A 24816-nucleotide genomic window follows, 5' to 3' on the forward strand; every position below is an offset into this window, starting at 1 on the left:
TGTCGCAGGGTGTGTGGCCAAAAAGACGCGATTCACCGCAAATCGCGTCATTTTGGGGCAGCAGTAGCGGCATGCGGGAGATTTGCCGGCTCTCGACATTCCGGGAGAGTTGGCAAGTATGATGTATGTATATATATGAAGCTATTTTCAGCCATCATATAATTAACAGGACCTTATACCTTGGAGGTGTTGCAACATTTGTGATGAAATTTTAGCCATGTCCCATGCTGCAAAAAAGTGCAATTGTGCCACAAGTAAACTTCAATTCATTAATATGCACCCAAGTAAACCAATGTATTTTTTTTTAAAGTTAAATACATGAAATAAATGTAGTTCTGAATAAGGCAAATATATCGCCTGTGTGTGGAGTCTGTGCAATTGCACAGGGGCCCTAGGGTGTATGGGCCACCAAATGCTGTTAATTGGGTTCTTATTTATTCACCGTGGGCTTCCTTTGGCTCTGCAATACAGGAAATCTACACCTACGTACTCATCTAACTATAGAGCCACGGGTTACTGACAGTGGCCAAATCATCGTTGCAGGCACGAGTGACTGCAGTTATGGGGGAACACTGAGAGTTATAATGCACCATGAGCGAGACTGAACACCACGGGTGAGCTTATATATTATATATTGCACAATAGTGGGTATCTATGTATTTTATAATGCACATAAAAGAAAGGGGCATCATATTGTATATTGCACAGTAACTGTGAGCTATATATTGTATATTGAATGGCAGAAGAAGGCTATATACTGTATGCATTAACTGTCAGTTAGCAGCTACGCAACTACTTATTATGATCAGATTTCTTTTTACACTGTACATTTAAAAAATTGACAATTATACCTTTAGAACTGGGAATGCTGGAAATATTTATGAAGGATGTTCATTCATGTTTCCCAATTTTGTGCACTTTATAAATTATTGTCATTGAGACATACTGGTGCTAAAAACTGAAAACAATGACAAGCGTATTATACAATTTTATAGAATGTAGGGACATACCACACACATCTGAGCATGTTACAATGGCATGAAAACAGTATTTGCTTCTATTCCTTACATAGGTAGTAAAAGAATGTAGTGGCATCAGAAAATCTTGTGCATACTGGGACCAATTTTGGAACCAACAGAGTGTAGCATTGTGGTAAGATTTACTGACACATTTCCATGCTCTGCCAGATAGAACGCAGCTCCATGGTCTGTGTGTACTATCACAGTCTCTATGGAAAGGATATCCCTGCAGGAAGGAGAAAGGTGGGGTAGAGGCTGTGCAGCATTTCTGGTTCTCTATTGTGCAAATCTTTGGAGGGACACAGGAAAAGGATGCGGAAGCTCCTACCGGATGAAGGAGGAAAGTTCAAACATAAACAGCTTCCCAAAAAATTTTGGGAGGATATTTTTCATTTCTCACACTGTTCTGAACCCTTTCATGGCTGGATGCCATAATAACGTTGTAGAGAGACATGGATTATACTGCTATCAGCTTGCAGGGGTTAAGTCTATTTGTAAAACAAATGAGTAAAGCAACACAGTTACAAAATCACTGCACACTAATAAACAGTGCAATAAATAAATGGGATGGACAATCGGTTTGAAGAATTTACAGATCATTTTTTTTGGTCATTTAGATAGTTTAAAGAACAAAAAGGAAGCGCAACAATAATCTTAGAGACCCATAAAAATCAATTAACAAAAAAACATATAACAGTCCCAAATACTGAATAGTTGTAAAAATGACAAAACTGGTTCACATCAACTCAATTCAGAGGATTACAATCGTGACACAATTACTAAAAAATAAATATAAAGATATACAACATTCAACATTTATATCTACATTTGGAAACCTTGGTGTAAAAAAAACAAAAAACAGTCCTATGTAGACACAAAATTTTAGTATGATGGATGAAAATGTATCTGTATGTTCTCAGTCTCAATTCCTATTAGCTTTTGAAAACACACGTAGATAGTATGCAGGTTACTGCGCAGGCTGAGGTTCTTGTAAACTAGCCACGGTTTTTGACGGAGAATAGAATTGATAATCCACCATAGTGATAATGTTATATGGACTCAGTGTGAAAATAATTCCTAGGGAAGTACTGCTTTCAACCTGGACAGCGTCGCAAATCTCAGCATTCAGCCCATTCCCAAAGGGATATTGGATATAGAGTGCTTCATATCCCCAAGATTCTGTCAGTGACACCAGTGTATACAGTATCTCTGAGAACACTGGTGTCAGCAGTGGTAAAAGATGATGTTGGCTGCAACAAACAAGCCGGTAAAACAAGAAAAAAATAATGTTCACAATCCTGATAAAAGATCCTTTGACCTGATGTGTTTCTCTAGCGGCAAGCAAGTTTCATCAGAGGGTGTATAGCTGGATCAGAGAAAATCTTGAATATTTAAGCAACCTGTGTCCAGTCATGTGTCTCAAAAGCTTGGCACACCTGAATTCATTCACTTGACTTACCATGGGACATTTAGTTGCTTTAGAAAGCTTCAATTTCCCCACAACCAGGTGTCTTAGGTAACCTGCACCAGGTAGCCATAACAACCTCCAGGGGAGGGCTGGCAAATGTTAGCCTGGGGGGGGGGGGCGAGACTCGACTCAGCAGCCTATTAGGCACACTCTAAAGGGGAAAAATGCAAGTGGCCCAGTGACCCAATACAAGGTAGCTTATAATGGGGCTTGCCCAGAGGGCAGATACCCCCCTGCTCCCCAGCCCCTGACAACTTCTGTGTTAATACAAAACAAGAATACATGTAATTTCAGGCTTGCTTGATCCATAAAAAAACACTAATATAGGTTCTCAGTTTTGCAGCCAAAACTGAAAAAGCAAGGTAAGTACTTTTTGAGAATGCATCTGATGTAATTTCTCTTTGCTGTCCTCCTACACTTCAATAGCTCTTTAAAACTCAATCTGGAGGGCGCAAGGTATGGCTGCCAGTCACACAGACTCACAGCTCTCAGTATGTCATGTGAGGGAGGATTTTACCATACACCGAGCAGAGAGAGTTCTGAGTGGCGTTCCAAAGCCACGCTGCACACGACAACCTGTACCATGTGACTGGTTTGCCAGGAAAGTCCATTATACTGTGCATCATTATAAATCATTAATAGCAGCCAAGAGTCTTCATACGGCCTGCCACAGTGATTTATGTTAAAAAATACAAGGTATAGCAGCTTTAACCAAAGAATGTATCCAAAACAAATTATATGAGTAAAATGCACTGTCATCTAATGAGCTTATGGGCTTACAATACAATTTACATGTGACGGCAATATTTTTCAAGGTCATAAGCATGTTCCGGCCAACAATCATAAGATCTGGCAACGCAGGAGATCTGAGATCTAGAGCTGTTGCCGGGACAATCTGAATCTGTATTAAATTAGGATCCATACCCACCTATGCAGGTTTCTGCATCATGTTTAATTATTGTCAATGTGTGTGCAAAAAACAGAATTCCAGTTATAATGTATTAGTCTACAGTGTTGATTATATTCAACACATGAAACCTGTTCAAAAAACATTGTAGACGTATTCTATAACTACCTGAGTTTCAATGTAGTACAGAAAACATGAAGGATCTTTGCACTTGAGAGAGACTTCTGCACTCTTGGGGGCATATTCAATTAGGTTTCCGGTCCGTGGTAACGAGCGCTACCGTGAAAACTGCGCAGTATTGACGGTAATACGATACCTCAATGTAACACCCCCTTGTGTATTAAGCGTTGTGAGGGTATATATATATATTGAACCACGCAGATGCTTCTCACCTTGGTACTTGGTTTTCAGTGCCTCCACCCGAATCTCTGCTTTCTCTTCTGGGGGGTGTTCAAAAGATACACCAGGGGGAGATTCGGGAAACCCCCTGCCCAGTATTAACACTCTGTGACAAAATGTGTGCTGCAAAAGCCAGCCAGGCACATTTATTTAAATGGAAATCCTAAATGCAGCTTTGTAATTTTATAGAAAAATATACTTTGGTATAATTTGAAATAATAGTGCAAACAATACAATACAGTAATAAAACAAGTGTGGATGAAAGTGGCGCACCACTTCTTACTATGCACACCAAGTTAACACAAAAAACTCGCAATAAATCAATAACAGCATACAATATAATATAATATATAACAATATAACCATTAACTGTCACAGCTTTATACACATGAAAAAATATATCAGATATCTTACTTGCTCCTGATACTGTGAATATCTTGCAGGGTGAATTTATATATTTTCCCTTATAGCCCTACAATGTACTGCCAAACACACACAGCAGTATTCAAACACACCACACAAATAGAGCAGTGCACTGCAAGTTGGGGCCCTTCTGTATGTATGCAGCATGGCATGGAAACATCATGTGTCCAGTTTGCAGATTTTGGAGATCTTTAAATCACTTGCAGTGAGGTACAGCAGTCACAGTATGCAGACCCTCCTCTAGCAACAACTGTAAAATCCTTTCTAATTTGTATCCTGGGACTTGTAGTTCCACAAGTGCTGATTAGACACACACTTGGTGCATATTTACCTGCCCACCCATCTATCCCTAACTCTTCAGCCCTTGTGGCCAGATATAGTCCAAACCCCACTTGAACAACAACAGATAGATAAAAATAACCCGTAACTTATCTGCACCAGTGTGTCACAGGTCTGAACTTGATTATCTCCAAAATGGCTGACTTGTAAAATGTCCTTCTTCAGAGATGCATGCAAACCTCCTCCTACAGCTTCAAACTGTGGCTTCCAGCAGGTTCTGTTCAGAACTGCACCGAGCTTTGATATCTCTGCAGACTGCTCTCTCTGCTCAGATCACTCATCCAGTGCCCTTCTGCCTAGGGTCACCTATCTGAACTGGTCACACAGCTCAGTCTCTCCCAGGATGCTCCTCTCTCCCTCTCTCTCTCCGCCCTCTGGTTTCTCAGTCTTCTTAGGCTCCGCCCCCTCTTCATAACAGCTTTCTGGGAGATGTAGTTCCTTCTCCTTGACTGGTAAATAGCTATATGCATCTCTTTTCTTACTGATGCAATTGTGATTATTAGCCCCTGGGTGCTCAAGTCCAACTGCAGCATCCCCAGGGGTTACATCAATAACACGGATTTTCCTACGCAACCCTATGGAGTGCGCACGAAAATCCACGTTATTGCGGTACCGTGGATTGACTTTGCAGCCCGTTCCAGCACGTTACCGTGAAGCAGAAAGCTAATTGAATATGCCACTTGAAGTGCCCCTAAGGGTGCTGAGAAGTGGAAAAATCTAAAGAGGCGACTGTGCAAACGTGTAAACATCACATTAAATGTTAACATTCCTACCACTCTAGAACCAGCCCTTTAATAAGACTTAATCATGAATGTGAGAGAACATTGTGTCTTTATTACACTTTTGTATGTTCAAAGTAGAGATGGGCGGGCTCGGTTCCCCGAGATCCGAATCCTACCGAATTTAGGGTATCTGAGTACCGAGCCGAGCACGCTCGGTACTCTCCCGCCCATTCGGATTCGAAATCGAGGCAAAACGTCATCGTGACGTATTCGTTTTTCTGAGCTCGGTTCTTGCGAGATTTTAAAAGCATAAATACCAGCCTCCACAGCAATCCATCGCCATTTGACAGAGGGAGAGAGCAGGGTTAGGTCACACTGGCTATATCAGCGCAGGGACAGTGATTGATTGTATTCAATACCATTGTAATCAGTTGTTACAGCAGTAAGAAGAGAGGAGGGTTTTTGTTCAGTTTCTGGCACTCCAAGTGCTGTTGGGGTGTCCCCCATTCTTTTGCAGAAATGTATCTGGCTGTCAAAAAAGTCCTATTTTGCAGCAGTGCCAAAAATATATATATTTAGCACTCCCATTTGTTTTTGGGGTGTCCCCCATTCGTTTGCATTAATATTTCTGGCTGTCAAAAGTCCTGTTTGCCAGCAGTCTCCAAAAATAATTTTTAGCACTCCAAGTGCTTTTGGGGTGTCCCCCATTCTTTTGCATTAATATTTCTGGCTGTCAAAAGTCCTGTTTGTCAGCAGTCTGAAAAATAATATTTAGCACTCCCAAGTGCTTTTGGGGTGTCCCCCATTCGTTTGCATTAATATTTCTGGCTGTCAAAAGTCCTATTTGTCAGCAGTCTGAAAAATTATTTTTAGCACTCCCAAGTGCTTTTGGGGTGTGCCCCATTCATTTGCATTAATATTTCTGGCTGTCAAAAGTCCTATTTGTCAGCAGTCTGAAAAATTATTTTTAGCACTCCCAAGTGCTATTTGGGTGTCCCCATTCTTTTGCATTCATTTTTGTGGCTGTCAAAAGTCATATTTGTCAGCTGTATCTAAAACAATTTTTGGCACTACAAGTGCGTTGGGCTCATAATGGATTCAAAGCAGTCCACATATGAGCAGAGTCAGCAACCAGGTTCTGTCACCAGTCCTGATGGTAGTGTTCCCAGTATGTCATCTGGGAAAGGCGATGTCAAACTACAAAGTCTTTTGAAATCAGGCAAAAAAACACAGACAAAAAAAAAATTTACCGTGTTGAAGGGAAAAAGAAGTGTAACTGAGAAAAAGTTAACTGCCGATAAAAAAAAAAGCCAACATGCCATTCTACACACGCAGTGGCAAAGAGTGAATGAGGCCTTTACCTTTCTCTATTAGTGGCAGATCCAAAAATGTTACCCTGCCTACAAGTGGTGCACAACTACTGTTACGCGTCAAAGCCGAGTTGCAAGATAACAGTAAGGCATTAGAGGGTAATGTTTGCTCTGAATCAGAAATGACACCAATCCCTGTGAAGAGTCCATCCAACAGTGGGATGTCTAATCATGAGCATTCTGTTAGTGTACCCATGAAGAGGGGCCCTTTCAGCAGCTCTGCTGATGTTTGCCTGAACAGCCCGAGTGTAGCCGGTGATAAACAAATTGAGGATGCCACTTTGGAAATAGAAGAGGATGAGGGGGAGATTTGTGTAGGCGACGAGGGCGCTAATGAGGATGTTGATGAGGATGACGTTGTTTGTGTAAGTCCTGCACCAGTGGCAGCAGTTCTGGCACGTGACAAGAAAAAGGCCATTGTCATGCCAGGCCATAAAACAAAAAAATCCAGTTCTTATGTGTGGAATTATTTCTACCCCAATCCAGACAACAACTGTATAGCCATTTGTAGTGTATGTCAAGCCACAGTCAGTCAAGGGAGGGACCTTAACCATCTTGGAATCTCGTCTATGTTACGCCATTTGACGAGAGTTCATGACAAAGTGTTGGGAAAAGCTGAAAGTTCTTAAAAAAAATTACAAGCACTCCATCATCAGCTAGGACCCTCCGATCACCGCCATCCCGACGGCTACAAAATACACCCACCACACCATCCTCATTAATATCCTCAGTAGCGCTCGGAGTTGGCCCTGCATCCCACTTATTAAGGCTGGATGACTCCTGCACTATTATTGATTCCTCTGAAGAAAGCGTTAGTCCCACTGCTGCTGCTGTTGCTGCTGCTGCTGGGGGTGAATCGTCAGCCCAGAGGAAGGCCAAGAAAAAGAGCAGTCCTACATTTCAACAATTAACTGTGAAATAATCATTTGCTAGGGGAAGCAAATATGACAGCAGTCACCCAGTCGCCAAGAGAATCACAGGCACCATGGCTGCCATGTTAGTGTTAGATCTGCGTCCAATATCCACAATAAACGCAGCTGGTTTTTCACAGTTAATTGAGGTTTTGTGTCCGCGTTACAGAATTTCATTGCGACACCATTTTTCCCGTAAAGCTATTCCACAACTATACCAAAAAGTGTGTACAAATGTAGAGATTGCGCTGAAAAATGCCATTCTGCCCACTATCCACTTAACTACAGATATGTGGACAAGTGGAAGTGGGCAAACCAAAGACTATATGACTGTGACAGCCCACTGGGTTGGTCATTCACTTTCACCAGCAGGAACAGCAGCAGCATGTACACCACTACGTAACATTTGTCACAGGCAGGCCACTCTTTGTATCACCGGCTTCACTAACAGGCATACAGCTGACAATTTGTTACGCAAACTAAAAGATGTGATTGATACATGGCTTATACCACTTGGACTCTCCCCAGGATATGTCATTTCTGATAACGCCAACAATATAGTGCGAGCATTACAGCTGGGTGATTTCCAGCCCATTCCCTGTTTTGCTCACACCATCAACTTGGTGGTGCAGAGCTTCCTACGAAATAACCGTGAGGTGCAGGAGATGCTTTCGGTGGCCCGTAAGATTTCAGGCCATTTCAGGCATTCGGCCACAGCATGTAGGAGATTGCAGCAGCTCCAAGAGCAGTTTAACTTGCCCTGCCACCAACTTAAGCAGGAGGTGGTAACTATGTAGAATTCCACCCTGTACATGCTGCAGAGGATGGAGGAACAGCGCAAAGCCACTTAAGCGTATTGCACAAGCCATGACATTGGGAAAGGAGGGGGCATGTATTTCACTCTTGCACAGTGGAGAATCCTTTCAGTGCTGTGCAAGGTGCTGAAACCATTTGAAGTTGTGACGTGTGAAGTGAGTGCAGATTCTGCTAGTTTGAGCCAAGTCATTCCTTTAATTAGACTATTGGAAAACTGCTTGAGAAAGTGAGGGAGGAGATGAAAGCAAGCAATTCCGCAAAGTATGTTGGCCTTGTCCATCAAGTACTTAATTCGCTTCACAATGATCCTCGAGTTATTAAGATCTTGAGCTCGGAGCAGTACGTTTTGGCCACTGTGCTTGATCCAAGGTTTAAGACCTACATTGAGTGTTTGCTTCAAAATGAACGAGATGTGAACTTTTGCAAGGAGCTATTGCTCAGCAAGTTGTCCGCTAAACTGGGCCTTGGCTTCACAACCTGTCCTCCTTCAGTTTCTCAAGCAGCTGCTGCTCGTAAAAAATTTAATTTTCAAAAAAGAAGCAGGGAGGACGCAGAGGGCAGACCATAACAGTTTAACATCTGGGCTGGTTTGAAGGATTTTTCAAAAAAATCTGTGACCTTGCCCGTAACTACATCAATATGAGTATTAACATGCAAAGGAAAGTGGAGGATTACTTTCAAGAGGTAATTGATATGGAAATGTCAGACAGTCCCTTTCCTTACTGGGAAGAAATGCAGGACATTTGGAAACCCATGTACAAACTTGCTTTGCAATACTTAAGCTGCCCACCCTCCAGTGTGTACTCTGAACGAGTGTTCAGCACAGCAGGGAACTTAGTCAGTGATCGCCGTAGAAGGTTACTTCCCAAAATTGTGGAGAAAATTATGTTTATAAAAATGAACTACATCTTCCACAAGGAAGGCCTTCACCATCCAAGACATCCAAGTACTGACTGATCTCTAATGGTGGATTCAAGCGGCGATGAACTGATAGTCTGTGATGATGACGTACACACTGATGAGGGTGAGGATGAAGCTGAAGATGATGACGATAACATCTTTTTAAAACTTTCTATGTAAGTGTAGGGTGCAAACTACCCCCAAAGAGGAAAGGGACTTGGGGCATTTCCATATCATGTACTGTCTTGAAAGGCTGCTGTTTGGGCAATTTCTCCTTAAGGGTAGGGTGTCATAGACAGAGAGACCCCAAACTGTCTTTGTCCATTTCTCTTAATATTGTACAGTCTATAACGGCTGAATTTTTTGGTATTTTATACAAGTGGAGGGGGCCTAGAGAGACAGAAACCAAACTGTCTTTCTCCATTTGAATTAATATTGTACAGTCTATAACGGCTGAATTTTTTTGTATTTTATACAAGTGGAGGGGGGTCTAGACAGACAGAAACCAAACTGGCTTTCTCCATTTCAATTAATATTTTACAGTCTATAACGGCTGAATTTTTTGGTATTTTATACAAGTGGAGTGGGGCCTAGAGAGACAGAAACCAAACTGGCTTTCTCCATTTCAATTAATATTGTACAGTCTATAACGGCTGAATTTTTTTGTATTTTCTACAAGTGGAGACGGGCCTATAGAGACAGAAACCAAACTGCCTTTGTCCATTTCTATTAATATTGTACAGTCTATAACGGCTGAATTTTTTTGTATTTTATACAAGTGGAGGGGGGTCTAGACAGACAGAAACCAAACTGGCTTTCTCCATTTCAATTAATATTTTACAGTCTATAACGGCTGAATTTTTTGGTATTTTATACAAGTGGAGTGGGGCCTAGAGAGACAGAAACCAAACTGGCTTTCTCCATTTCAATTAATATTGTACAGTCTATAACGGCTGAATTTTTTTGTATTTTCTACAAGTGGAGACGGGCCTATAGAGACAGAAACCAAACTGCCTTTGTCCATTTCTATTAATATTGTACAGTCTATAACGGCTGAATTTTTTTGTATTTTCTACAAGTGGAGGCTGGCCTAGAGAGACAGAAACCAAACTGGCTTTGTCCATTTCTATTAATATTGTACAGTCTATAACGGCTGAATTTTTGGGTATTTTCTACAACTGGAGGGGGGCCTAGAGAGACAGAAACCAAACTGACTTTGTCCATTTCTTTACATATTTAAGTATAAGTGTAGGGTGTAATATACATCTAAAGATGATGGCTGCATTGCCAATGTTCATAGATGGAGAGGAAGACAATCTGGTTTGTGTGCAGAATTAATGAAGGTCTACCAGGAATGAAACTGTTTTTTGGATAATTTATTAGCTTTACAATTACATTACTTATCCAAGAAACAGGTGGAGCACTAAATTTGGTTGTTTTATGAACAAAAACATTGATTTTTAAACAAAATAGCATAACAAAACCAAAACCAAAACACGCAATGACGGTTTGGCAAAACCAAAACCAAAACCAAAACACGACGGTAATCCAGATCCCAAACCAAAACCAAAAACAAAATATGGGGGTCAGTGAGCATCTCTAGTTCAAAGTTTTTTTTACAATCAGGTAAGGTGCACCTAGAAATGCGTTTCTCAGCTGAAGTGCAACATGAAGGTCTCTTTAAAAGACAAGACACGGTCTCCCCCAGCTCAGAGCAGGTGAAAAAACTAGGTTATTTGGTGGAGTGGAAATGGAAGTGCAGTTCTCTGCTTGCTCTTTCCACTGCCTTAGCTACTTTCAATAATCTCACTCCATAAAATTAAATCATGTTTTTGCACTGCTCTGTAAGACTTGTCACACAGTATTTTGCATGGAATGCCCTCACTCTATCCAACTCTTCACATTGGCTAGTGCAAACTCCTGCTCCTTCGCAACCTTGTCATCTTGCACTATAAACATACAGTATGTGCTTTGGTGGAAATATAGGTGCACTTGTGCAAACTGAGGTGCGCGCCATCACCAACAAGGATTTTGCACTACATCTTGGCCGTTTGCTGCTTCAGAAATAGGTCACCTAGGGTGAGTGAGACTTGCAATGTGATACAGTAGCTTTTAGTTACACCTGGGGGTAAATGTATCAAGCTGAGAGTTTTCCGGCGGGTTTGAAAAGTGGAGATGTTGCCTTTAGCAACCAATCAGATTGTAGCTGTCATTTTTTACAATGTACTAAATAAATGATAGCTAGAATCTGATTGGTTTTTCAAACCCATCGGAAAACTGTCAGCTTGATACATTTACCCCCTGGTCATTTAAAAAAAATGCACTATTTTGGAGAATATGCTATTTTGTTGCTTGATACGGAAAGTAAATGGAGATTGTCACACAGAAGAAATAGGAATGGTTTATAAATGGACCCAACACACTCAATATGAAGCGCAACAGAACTGTGATTGTTCTGCTTGTTCCATTCATATGTGTAGTGATACTGTGCAGATTGGGCACATTTTACTTGTACAGCAGATCATGCAGCAATAACCTTGTAGCTCCTGGCCAGACTTGCCCAGCAGGGGTGTGGCTTAGCAATTTGAGGGTGTGAATAGGGATTTTGTTGGCACAGTTGGGTCAGTCAGGGATTTGACCATAGTGTGTTCTGATTTATCTTTTATCTTCAATGTTGGCATAAATGAAATATAGCAATGGTGGTGTATATAATAACTAATGCTTGATATATCAATAATATAACTTTTATGATATTTTCAGTTACAGTCTGTTTAGCAAGTAGCACATAATAAATGATTGTTAGTTTTAATAATATATTATATATGAGGACATTAAAAAAGAAAGCATATTATTGTCATACAGAACTACAGGATTTTACAATAATTAGGTTTATCTTGAAACAATAAAAGTTTAGAGTAGTTGTGACTTGGTAGCCCCTCCGCTATGCCCCACAAGTGCTATCATAGTTTAATTTAAAATGCAAAATATGATCAGCTCAGTGTGCCTTTGTTAAATAAAATGTAAAATGTTTTAAAATCGATAAAAAAAACATTCACTAGTGGTTCAGTGTGGATAACAGTGCAGCTGCTCAGGGTCCCATTTATCTGGACTGAAGTGCTGGTGTTCCGTGGGTTCCTCCTCCATCCATGGCGGTCCAGTGTAAATCTGGCAGGTCACAGGTCTATTGGGTTACGTTCTACATTCCCGAGTGCAGGGAGCAGTGAGGGCAGCATTGTCCCCGTTCTCTAGCATAAGCGTAGGGAGCCAACAGTGTTTTGGGCTGCTACAACCTGATTCCCCAAGTGGGGTGTGGACAGCAGCAGTGTTGAACTCTTTCCCAGTTAAGCCGTCAGGATTCTAATGAACCAATCTGGTGCGTTGCCCACTGGAGGACCCAGGAAGCAAAAGCAGCACAGCTGAGATTAGATCTCCCAGTCCAGACTTAGGGGTATATTTACTAAACTGCAGCAGGTTTGAATAAGTGGAGATGTCGAATATAGCAACCATTCAGATTCTAGCTTTCATTTATTTAGTGCATTCTACAAAATTATAGCTAGAATCTGATTGGTTGCTAAAGGCAACATCTCCACTTTTTCAAACTCGCAGTTTAGTAAATATACCCCTTAGTAAGACCCCTCCTCACCCCGGCAGCTCGTGGACAGAGGAGAAACAACCATTGAAGATGTGACCAGGTCCAAGGTGATTCATGTGCAAAATAAGTGTGTCAACTTGAACTGATTAAAGGGACAGGGGGCTTGATTACCCCCTACCAACCTGAGCATAAAACGGTTTATGAAGGTCAGCAAAACGCCATGTAAAATGTTTATTCCATCTGTATCTACCCGGCTGTGTGTGGCATCACTACCTTTAGTGTTGTCTAACAGCTCTTTTAAGAGATATATGTGAGCACTAAACACTATTCTTCCTAAAGATTCTTCTCTATTCCTGAAAGATGCGTCTTTGCCGAAATCCTGGGATCTACAATTAAGCGCTACCCCTCTAATCTGTCTCCCCCTCTCCTATGTTGAACCCAGCACTCAACACTCTGCCTGATACTTTGCAGAGGTGCTGCAGCAGCTTCAACACCACCTAGTATGAAGTGGTTCCAAGTAAGGGAGCCAGTGCTGGCAGCAACTACTCTCCTACAACTGAGGGCACCATGTTGGTACTCAGTTGACATAATTGGTGAGACAATTCTGTAAAACACCTCCCCAGACAGGGTGGTAGAGTAATGTCACAGTACAAATGTAATATTTCTGTGAATTTTATCTGGTACTTTTCCATGTTACTTATACAGGAGTGCCATTAGAAAGCTTGTGCTTGCAACAGGTCCCCTGTCTGTCCAAACACTCATTCCATTCAGTCCTCCCATGTGGCTATTATACAACAGGATTCCGTTCTGGTGAATATTGTAAAAAGTAGACCTTAGTGGCTAGTATTTAAAGCAAACCTCCAATTTGGTGGTTAGTGCATAGCAGGACCTCCTATTTGGATGCTAGTGTGTGGCAGAAAATCCAGTTTGGTGCCCAGTTTATGGCAGAACCACTAATCTGATATCTGACGTATGGCTGGACCTCCAACTTGGTGGCTAATTTATGGTAGGACTATAAAATGTGGCGTCTTATAGCAGGATCTCCAATTTGATGGCTAGTGTTTAAGGCAGAGCTCCAATTTGGTCACTTGTTTTCATTGTATGACTGGATCTCCTGGTCTGTTACCATATGCATGGCATATGTTAGCTAGTACATGGCAGGACTTTCAATCTGGTGGCTAGTGTAAATAAATGATTCAATCCTTCAAGCAACAATTAAGGGGGCAGAATCAGTTTTCCATAAATAATTCATAATAATGCCACATGGAAATTGTCCCAAAAATAACCCACCATTTTTTTCCAATTCCAATCTAGTTGTGTTACTTGTGAAGGACAGGGCTGCCGAGAGGAATTTGGGGCCCCGGTACAGTAACTTTCTGGGCCTGCCTTCACACATAGTAGAAGGGTCCCCTTCACACATAGTAGAAGCTGCGCTGTCGAAAGGGACATGGCCACATAGTGATGGGGGCATGGCCAACATGGGCTGTGGCTGCGCCTCTTTACACATGACATTATGGGGGAATTCAATTAGCTGCGAAGTGTCTCCGGAACGTCCGTGAGACACTTCATGGCAGAGATTTTGACAGAAATTTCTACCGCAATTGAAGGCAATGTGTACTGTGCGCCACATTGCTGGCAATTGAATTCTGGTTGTGTATTACAGAACCAGCAGTGCCTGGGGAAAAAGCATACAGCAGCCCCCAGGGCTCCGGGAAGGGAAAGGCAGCATCCTAGGTGGAAGTGCAGATTTAAGCGGTAGGGAAGCATGTGCAGGCAATTTCCAGTGCAATTACAGTTTGACCAGATCTGTGTTATTACATCCTCCACATGTTTGACTAAACATGTGGTTGTTTGATGTGGCATATATGGGAGGTCCACAGCTACCATTCAGTGTTTTTTTCCTCCCATTGGCTGCTGGAATCCCAAGAAAATGTAGCAGTAACCCCTGAGAAAGCAGAAGAACAAAAACTGAAAGCTGAACACCCTACATTAAGGCAGAAGCTGTGAGGATCTGATTTCCCCATGAAGAAACTTTATAACAAACAAAGTACTGTGCTTCAGGAGACTACAATTGTAAGTGGCAAGCATTAGTTATTTTGCAAGTTCTAAACAGATTCCAAAGATACAGTTGTTCTCTCTATTTAAGCATCCTAAAGTTGTGCACCAATATTACTGCCAGTTTCCTCACCTATTTAAATGGTCACAAATGTAAGTCCACTCTTAGAATCTACGTATAACGTTGTGTAACAATCTCATGGACATTGCTTTCCCACCAAGTTGCACTTTCAGGTTCCTCATTCAGGTTATCAGTGAGCCACCTGGTAATCTATTAAAAGACAGGGATTTGTCAGGCTCATTCCACTAACGTCCAAAGTATTGTTTAGTGTTACTTTTCAGTTCTCTCACTGTCTAGTTTGGATTTCATTGTTTATAACATTGCACACTTGCAAGTGGTCCAAACTCTGTTTCCATCTGACAACTGTAAAATGAGAAATGTTCATCTTCATTTATCCTTCAGAAACTGCCATCCCTGATTATTGGTATTTCCTGTATTAAATCTAACCTACCCCAGCAATTATAGATTTTGCAGAAAGACCTTTTGTCAGTGTGATAGTAAAAGAGAGAAGTGTTTGAAACTCAAAACAGTTCGAGTTAAATTTGAAATATTTGGGCATTTTTTTTATTAAACCTTGAACACCGAACTTCGAACACAATAGTGTTAGCAGTTTGATTTAAAAAAAAATGTTTCAATAATTTTTTATTAAACAAAAACTAAAAACACTAATTTAATGATAAACAATGAACCGCTAATGGTTGCCACAAATCTATTGACTATTGTACTGCGAACATTTTTAGGCCTTCGTACTGGTGAAATTTGATCAAATTTGAAACCGATTTAAAATTTTTGAGCATCATCATCATCATCAATTTATATAGCACCACTAATTCCACAGTGCTGTACAGAGAATTCACTCACATCAGTCCCTGCCCCATTGGAGCTTAAAGTCTAAATTCCCTAACACACACACACACACATACAGAGACAGACTATGGTCAATTTGTTAGCAGCCAATTAACCTACCAGTATGTTTTTGGAGTGTGGGAAGAAACCGGAGCACCTGGAGGAAACCCACACAAACACGGGGAGAACATACAAAATCCTCACAGATAAGGCCATGGTCGGGAATTGAACTCATGACCCCAGTGCTGTAAGGCAGAAGTGCTAACCACTACACCACCATGCATCTCTAATTATGACATTATTATTGCTGAGCATATTACTGGGCATAATTGCTTATCATTTCTGTTCATAATACTAGAAATTACTACTACTGTGAATATCACTGGGTATAAAACTATTTAAGGGCATATTAATGGAAATGTAACTACTGCTGCTGGACATATCACTGGGGTTATAAGTAGTTTTGCTGGACATATTACTAGGTATTACAACTACTGTTGCGCCTATAGCTGGGCTTCTAACTGCTATTGTTGAGCACATTACTAGGCGTTATAAATCTTGAACATCTGCTTGGTATATTAATGGCCATATGACTATTACTAATTAATATATTACTGGGCTTACTACAACTAGACCTATTAATGAGCATGTTGCTACTACCAGTGCCGTAACTAGACATTTTAGTGCCCTGGGCGAGACAGGGCACCGGCGCCCCCCCATCTAAGTGGGAGTGGCATTTGACAAGTGGGTGTGGGCAACCTAATGTGTGGGTGTGGCTAGCACTATACTGAAAGAATTGTTATATGTATGCAAAAACTATATAGCAATAGGTATTGTAATATTTTATGCACTTAATACTCAAATAAGAACAGCAAAATTTAGACTGTAAGCCCCAATGTTGTAAAGTTGTTCCTGTCCAACTACACAGGTACAGTTCAGATTTTTTTATGGCCATTCCAATTCAAAGGCAAATTTAAGACTAAACATTTTTATTTTTTGAGGCAGAAAATTGAACCCTGAAGAACGGTTTTAGCCTAGGCAGAAGGATGACCTGACATGGTTAAGGCAAAGGGTAGTTTCTGCTATGAATAGGTTAGAGATCTGGGAGATTGGCAGGTTGTAATTTGTAATTTTTTTTAATATTGACCAACTGCACAATTAAATAATTATATTTCTGTCCCTTAGATGCAAATGAAATTGAATTAAAAGTTGTTATTAATTGAAGATGAGGTAGATGTCTGAGATTATGCGCCTATATATTAGTAGCAAAATGTGGAATCTCATAATGTGGTGTTTTGGCGTAAATGCCATTTTCTCATGTATTTGTTCTAACTTCTTTTGCTTTCTGTGTGTGGAATATTAGAACCACAGGATACTTCAGTCACTCTCAGATCATTTTGATGCCCGGAGTTATAACCCGCTTATCCTCATCTCTCTTCATCTACAATGGGAGAGAGGTGATTGAGAACTAGATATCCACACTCACATAGCTCCTGATTAGTCTCACAGCAGCCTGCCCTTTGGCTAATCTCTTCCCCAGTATTATATCTGCCAGTGCTTGCTGCTCACCATCTAAAATAAAGAATAACATTTCTTTGTGCAGTGCTTGTAAATCAAACTTTCCTTACCTTTCCATCGCCTTTATCTCTTCTGTTCTTCTCTCTTCTGTGTTGCGCTGCCGCTGCTCCTATCTGCCCCAGCAATGCTCCTCACTGAAAATGACGTCGGGCGTGATGACGTCACGCCCGACATTCAGTGGGCGCAAGGAGACTGCTGGGAGCCGCCGGGAGGTCAGGTGAACTTTTTTTTTTTTTTTTTTTTTAACACTGCCGCAAACGTTTTTTTTTACTATGCCGGCGGGGAGGGGTTGGTAGCGGGCGTCTGCTGCGCCCCCTTGGGCTTGCGCCCGGGGCGACGGCACCGCCCGCACCACCCTAGTTACGGCTCTGGCTACTACAGGGTATAATATTATGTATGGTATGTAGGATTAAATCCAGTGGACGGAAATGCATAGTGCAGCGGCTAATATAAAAAAAATACTGACATTTAGAATATATGTAGTTACATATGATATTAGTCTAGTAAGTAAGTCATACACAAAATATAGACACACTCACATAGAGTTGGGAAATAACAAATATCCCTCCATAGTAGGAAATGTATCAAGATAATGCTATAGGACAATATCCAATTGGTGTCTATGTGATACAGAGAGACTTCTAGTGACCTCCACACAATACAGAGACAACTCTAGTGACCTCCATACGATATAGAGACACCTCTAGTGACCTCGCTCCATACTATACAGGAACACTTCTAGTGACCACCATATGATACAAAGACACTTCTAGTGACCACTATATGATGCAGAGAGATTTCTAGTGACCGCCATACAATACAAAGAGACTTCTAGTGACCTCCATACAATACAGAGAGACGTCTAGTGACCTCAATATGATATAGAGAGACTTCTAGTGACCTCCATACAAAACAAAGATACTTCTAGTGTTCTCAATATGATACACAGAGACTTCTAGTGAGCTCAATATGTTACAGAGAGACTTTAGCGCACTTTAGTACACACAAAAGCACTTTGACCTTTACAAAACAATGACATTTTGACATCTGTTATAATAAAAAAAATGATTTCATTAATATCTGTGACAATTGTATTAGTTATCTCAATGAAGTATAATTAAAGAATATCCTAAACAGTACAGTTAATTGCTGAAAAAATAGTTTGTTCTCTTTCATCATTTGCAGCATATTTTAATCCAGCTTCCTTTACCACATATTTTAATAATTCTCCTTTTTTCCACATATTTTAGCCCTGTGCCTCAGCCCCATCCTCATTTTTTATTTACTTTGGTGCCTGATAGGGATGTTCAGAGGGCTGTTTTTTCGAGTAACGCAAACTACAGCATCATCCAAGAGGAGGGAAAGAGCCTCTACTAGACAAAGCGAGGTAAACAGCTGGTAAAGAAGGATTTTTTTGGGGGCTGCTCTTCACAGCCACGCCACACACATAGAGCAGCTCCATCTATGTGCAGGGAAGGAGGCACTTGCTGATGTTGTCAACAGAGCTCTTCTCAGACCCTTTCCACCCGTGTGAAGCTATGATATGCTAGTGGCTTTGATGGGCAGCCCTCTCTTCGCTCACGTATTTGACAAGGTACGTTCGGAACGGCCTCCTCCCCATCGAGCCTGGGACTGTCCGGTGGATCTGCAGCCCGTAAAATTCCACCAAGAGGTCGGGTGTATCCTCTTTCTCTGCCCGAGACTCAGGCTATGTCTGACTACATTAAAGAGAATCTCCAGCATGGGTTTATGCTGGAGCGGGGTTCTTCTTCGTTAAGAAGAAAGACAGAACGTAAAGCCCCCGTATCGATTACTGAGGCCTTAACGCCATAACAATTAAAAACCATTACCCGATTCCCTTAATTACGGAGCTCTTTGATTGCATCAGGGGTGCCTGAATTTTCACCAAACTGGACCTCCGCGGTGCCTACAACCTTATTAGGATTAAGGCCGGAGATGAGTGGAAGACAGCCTTTAACACCCAGGACGGACACTACGAATATCTTGTCATGCCTTTTGGTTTGTGTAACGCCCCAGCTGTCTTTCAAGGTTTTGTGAACGAGATCTTCCGGGACGTTCTCTACGTTTGTGTAGTCGTCTATCTGGATGACATCTTGATTTTCTCTCAAGACCTCTCCTCTCACTCACAGCATGTTGCAGAAGTACTCTCAAGACTCCGTAGGAATCAGCTATTCTGTAAGTTGGAGAAGTGCTCCTTTGAACTTTCTCAAATTTCCTTCTTGGGCTACCTAGTGTCCGGGTTAGCATCGAAATAGATACTGAGAAAGTAAGGGCAGTCCTGCAATGGCCACTAGTCTCAAAACCATTCAGCGCTTTTTGGGCTTCGCCAATTACTATCGGCGTTTCATTCAAGGGTTCTCTACCTTTGTTGCGCCCATAGTCGCTCTTACTCGCAAAGGTTCCAACACCAAGCAATGGTCTCTTGACGCTCTTCAGGCCTTCCAGTTTCTCAAAGAAGCATTCTCTACTACCCCCATACTGCAACAACCCGACATTGCCCTTCATTTCTTTCTTGAGGTTGACGCCTCCAACACGGTATAGGAGCCATTCTGTCTCAAAAATTTGTACGGAATAGACTCCATCCCTGTGCCTTCTATTCCCGGAGTCTACTGCCGGCGGAAAATAATTATACAATCGGTGACAAGGAGTTGTTGGCTATGAAAGTGACTTTGGAGGAACCCGCTGGAGGGTGCCATAACTATATTCACCAATCATAAAAATTTACTCTACCTGCATTCTGCCCAATGTATGACTCCCCGGCAAGACAGATGGTCACTGTTCTTCTCTCGTTTTGAACTCATTATCACCTTCAATCCTGCCTCAAAAAACAGGGAAGCAGATATGCTATCTTGAGCCTTCAGTCCCACCTCAGACTCTGAAGGGCCACAGGAGCGTCCAGTCCTTGATCCAAAATGTGTCCTTTTATCCTCCTCTACTTCCACTACTCCACCTCTGGGCAAAACCTTTGTGCCCCCTTCGGGAAAGACTCCTCTCCTGGCACCACTATTCTCGTTTTGCTGGTCATGTTGGAATCCGGAAGACCCTAGAGATAATTTCTCTGAGTTATTGGTGGTCTACCATCCGAAGCAATGTCAAGGACTTTGTGTCTGCCTGTGATATTTGCACCCAATTTAAATCCTTCCATCAACCTCTGCCTATTCCTCTCAAGCCATCCTCCTCTCCCAGAATTTCCCGCCCTCCCTCCCACCCAGGTTCCTGCAGTCAATTCTTTACGCCGGAAATTCTCATCCATCTGGACTCCAGTTCGGTCCTCCCTCAAAAGAGCATCCTCCAGATATAAATTTTTTTGCCGACAAGAAGAGGTGGGCCATTCCCGGATTCAAGGTCGGGGAACGAGTGTGGTTATCCACCAGGAACATTCGCCTTAAAATTCTCTGTATGAAATTCGCACCACGATTTATTGGCCCCTTTAAGATTCTGCGAATCTTAAATCCAGTCTGTTTCAAATGACAGCTCCCTAAGAATTTTCGTATTTCCAACTCCTTTCATGTTTCTCTGCACAAGCCTCTCATCATTAATTGGTTCTCTGCTCCTTCCTCAATATCTCCACCCATTCAACTTCAGCAAGATGAGGACTTTGAGATTACCCATATTCTCGATTCTAAATACTCCAGGGGTGGCATCTGGTATTTCGTCCATTGGATGGGATTCGGTCCGGAATTGCGCTCCTGGATCTGCGCTGCCGACATCAATGCTCCGGTTCTTCTAAAGAAGTTTCACACCAAGTTCCCTGGTAAACCTGGTTCTAAGTGTCCTGTGTCCACCTTTAAAGGGGGAGGGGTACTGTCACTCGTTGGGTCTTCTGTTCCTCTAAACCGAGACCCGGCTTACTTACCTCTCTGCCGGCGTCCGTGCAGTGCCGCGGCCGGCTGCCATCTTAGGCACAGGTCTGCGCAGGCGGAGACCCGAATGATGTTTAAAGACTCCCCTCTCTCCTTATAGGCCCGCAGACTGCCTCTCCCTATTTAAGGCACCCTCTACTTACACGCAGTGCCTGTTCTTGGACCTTACTCTGCTAGAACAAGCTGTGGCTCAAAGTTATCTGTGAAATACTGTATAAATACATTTCACCTTAAAAGTTGCAAAACATCACACATGGTCTTAGTAAAAAGGGTTAGGAATTGAAATTACATATTTTACATAAGAGGTAGGACTGTCTAAGGAAATTAGCCTATAGTGTAAGCTCTTGTGCCTATAATATTTCATTGTTTGCTGTATATTCTCTTTCTGACATTTGTAAGTAAACATCACCTTGGCAGGACTCCATTTGATGTCATCTTGGTTGCCTATTTGCCATGAACATCACCAAACACCACCAATTCACCAGATATTTTTATTCAAGATTCCTAGCTCTTATGCTTACCATGGATCTGTATTTAGTGGGCAGTAGGTTATATTCAATGGACATGGGACTAAATAAATGCATTTTACAATTGAGACACATTATTGATCTTTTGGCCATACTGCATATGTAGTATTTATTTACTTTTTTTTGCAATATTATGCTAAGCATGGTAGATAATTATATTTAATCTTGCATGCTAAATATTCCCTTTAATGGCACAATAAAACTTTGTCCTGTATCATGCATGACAATAAAATTACGTCTGAAGGTCTTGTTATATTGAATGCTGTGCAGACATCAATTTACATAAAAGATACCTGGCCACTTCATGGAAAGTAAATACAAAAAAATAATAATACAAATAAAAATACAAGAATAGCTGTAAAATATGCACTTCAAGTATCCATATATATTTTGAATACAAAAACACTAATAAAAGAATTCAAGAGATTGTCAGTAGATAATACTATAGAACACACATATATCAGCAGTGCTGGGCTAAATTTGGCTCAGTGTTTCAAGTATATTAAACCCATTACTGGAGCTTCGGGAGATTGCCTTTAATCTCCAGTCCCATTGCTTTGTGTTTAAAGTTTTGTTGTCACTACAGCTGTCAAGGGCAGAGTGGGGGTAGTAGCAATGCTTCATTCCTTTCTATCAACATGCAGCCCTGCCAGTCTCAGCTTTGCGCTCTCGATCTCCCTTCAAACATGCCCCTTAGGCATCCAAGAGAGAGAGAACCTGGGAAGCTGTAGGGGAGTAGTTCCAGATTCATTTCTGTGCTACAGAAAACAGGTGGGAGCTACTTATTAACCTGGTCCTAGGTAAAAGTATGGATATACAATGCAGCAATCTGGTATCTCAGATTTCCATTCAGCTTTTCAATGATTGGTGCTCAGTCTAGGAGCCATTCCTTAGAATTATAATTTGTGAAGGGGGAAGTGGCCAGTTGTAATTTTAAGCCAGTAGTGACAATTTTTATAAACTTCTGTGAATGTATTGCCAAATTGACATGAAATTAGTTTTAGCCTACAGCATGCCCATAACTCCAAATGCCTTCTACACCCACTTAACCCTTTCATTGGCATAAATGATATCCTTTGGTTGCTGTCTAACCCATATGATGTCATATGTACAAGCACTACATCATATGACATTTGCTCTGTTACCACTCTAACCTGCATGTGTTGGCCAGAATCCCTGTAATAAAAACTTTTGGTCAGTACCTTCAGAAAGTTTGCATTTATGTATATGAGCTTGATGAATGCTATATTTAGGGGGCTACGTTGCAAAATCAAGTTGTTGGTAAAGAGAAAGAGTAAGTGTATAGAGTACAGTGCAAGTGACCAATAAGAAAATTTGCAATAGGACCTTGTATTCACTAAGCAATGTAAACATAGATACAGTAAAAACAACTACAATTTTAGGTCAAAACCTCCATACAGTGTTACTTATAAAGTGGAAACATTGGTCAGAGGACAAAAACATGACAATTACATTAGTGTCTGATTTTGAAATACCTATTTTTTTTCATTGATTGCTCCAAGTTTTATATGGTCTATGTGCCTGATTTATCAAGGCATGCACAGTGAGCGCAACACATACTTGTTTTAAAATGCACGTAAATTGGCTCTGCGAACTCCTGAATTCAACATGGAATGCTCCTGAATTCAACAAGAAACGGATCTGCTATGCTCTACTGCACAAAAAACACTGCAGGATACGTCCAATACATTTGTGGATTATAATTTTTGCAAAAGAATCCACAGAAAAAATTATTTAATTAATCTGCTAATAATATAGGTCTTAATGTTAAAACAGTAAAAAAAACAAAAAAAAGTGTTTTTTCCTCCATTAAATACATTTATTGGGATACTCTTAATGTCTACTAGCAGAAAAACAAGTAACTTTACCCAAAACTTGATACAGACGTGGCTACGTGCGCATTAGTTTGACACGCCATTATTGTCCATTGACTACAATAAAACGTCCCTTCCCCACCCGTTCCTGCCCCAAAATCGTAGTGTTTAGTAAGTGTCCTTTGGTGTATGGAATTGAGAGGACAGGGTTGTGTTTACTTTAAACAAATCTAGGTCCACAATAAGCGCTGGAATACCAATTGCAGCAGATAGCAACTCCTAATACAGCTGCACACAAGCTGTAGATAGATTAAATAGATAATGGTGTAGAAGGAGTTGTTGCAGCGCATCGTCCAAGATAAAGCTGATTCCCGTATTCGGATTAGCAGCAGCTGATGATGTTTAAACGTCTTTTCAATCTTCACCTCTCTACATAATCATAAATATAATATAGAGACAAAAGAGAGACATGCTTGTGTAGTACGTAAAACACAGTTTAATAAAACATATTAAAAATCCATTAGACCGGGATTCAATTGCCCGTACCAAAAGGTGAGCGGGTCACAAGCTCGATGAAATCAAGTGTACAGCAAAAGACTTCAGCGGTTGAGATCGCAATGTTATAATCACCAAACACATGTAGCAGGCAATCAGAGCTCCCCAGTCTGTATTACACCGACGCGTTTCAACTTTAAAAGTCTTTCTCAAGGGTTGTGTTTACTGTTGTATGGTCCATTTATGGACATGTACAGAGTGATTTTTCATATGATACGCTCAAAATTGGCATATAGGTGCCTTGATATTGATAACCCCTCCACAGCCACCCTTACTATTTCTTTTTCTGTACTCCTTCGTTTTCCCCATCATTACGTTTCATAAAAATAAAATCTTTTCTAAAAAAAAAAAAAGTTCTCTTTATCCGTCCTTCCCTAATTCCCATGGTACTGTTTTACAATTCGCATAACTCAAGATAATATGGAAGAAATACAAACTGTTTACATTGTTATTTATTTTTCATTCTGTTTACAAAGTTACATGTCATTTTTTTATTATCCTGAAATAAAAATAGTGTTATAAAAAAAAAGAAATTGAAGTAACTTGCACTGGTCATTGAAATTTTGTTTTCATTCTTTTGCTGTCAAAGTCAAGAAACTGTCATGACTA

Source organism: Mixophyes fleayi, chromosome 4 (assembly GCF_038048845.1).
Source record: "Mixophyes fleayi isolate aMixFle1 chromosome 4, aMixFle1.hap1, whole genome shotgun sequence".
In the NCBI taxonomy this organism is placed as follows: Eukaryota; Metazoa; Chordata; class Amphibia; order Anura; family Limnodynastidae; genus Mixophyes; species Mixophyes fleayi.